Here is a 1,204-nt window from a genome sequence, read left to right on the forward strand (position 1 = left end):
CAATATAGGATAACTTTCTTTCTTTCAAGTGTTAACCAAATCTTCAAGTGTATACAATATGAACTCTTATGCCTCTATTTATAGTGTAACATAGAGGCATACAAAAAGGTTATTCATAAACATGACATTAACATGAATATAATGGGGAGGTTATGGAAGTGAGAGATTACAAGAATAATGGTTATGAAGGTGGAGGTTATGGAGGTTATGGTTATCTTCATAATGGAGGAAAGTAATGGAGTAACTTCTTGATGTAGTGGACATCCACAATATATTATTTTATAACACTCCCCCCTGGATGTCCATAGATAATATGCCTCGTTAAACTTTACTAGGAAAAAACCCCGTGGGAAAAAATCCTAGTGAAGGAAAAAGAGTACAGATATCTTTTAATACGCTTGAATGTTGCCTCGTTAAAAACCTTACCAGGAAAACCCAATTGGGATAAAACCATGGGTAAGGAAAAGAGTACAATGCGTATTTTTCTCTCCCTCATAAAACTTTACTTGATATCTCGGAGATGATGCATTCCAATCTTATATCACAACTTCTCAAATATTGATGTTGGCAATCCTTAGTGAATAAGTTTACAATATTATCACTTGAATGGGTCTTTGAACGTCTATCTCACCATTTTGTTGAAGATCATGTGTGAAAAATACTTTTGGTGAAATATATTTTGTCCGACCTCCTTTGATTGTATCCTCCCTTCAATTGAGCTATATATTATTTCCGTATATGGTGGTAGAATATCCTTTGCCAAAGGAAAATCACATATTTTCTGAATATGATATATCATGATTCCAACCATACACACTCCCGACTTACTTCATAGATCAATATTATTTCTATATGATCTGAAGAAGTGGTTACCAATGTTTGATTCTTTGAATGCCAAGATATTGTTGTGCCTCCATATGTAAACAAATAGCTCATTTGCGATCGAGGTTTATGCAGATCAAATAAATATTTTGCATCTACATAATCAAATCATTTCTAACTCAAAGATTGATCATTTCAATTTTATACGTTGCTCATCTTTTCTTCTCAAAGAAAATCACACATCTTCTATGTGTTGAGTCACTTGCTTTGTTAGTTTCTTGGCATAACTTGAATGATAATATGACAAGCCCCGCACATAACTTTATATATATATATATATCAAATATTCTTCTAGCATTTGCATAACCAACAATCTGTAAGT

This window comes from Solanum tuberosum, unplaced genomic scaffold (genome assembly GCF_000226075.1).
Source record: "Solanum tuberosum cultivar DM 1-3 516 R44 unplaced genomic scaffold, SolTub_3.0 scf00185, whole genome shotgun sequence".
Lineage (NCBI taxonomy): Eukaryota > Viridiplantae > Streptophyta > Magnoliopsida > Solanales > Solanaceae > Solanum > Solanum tuberosum.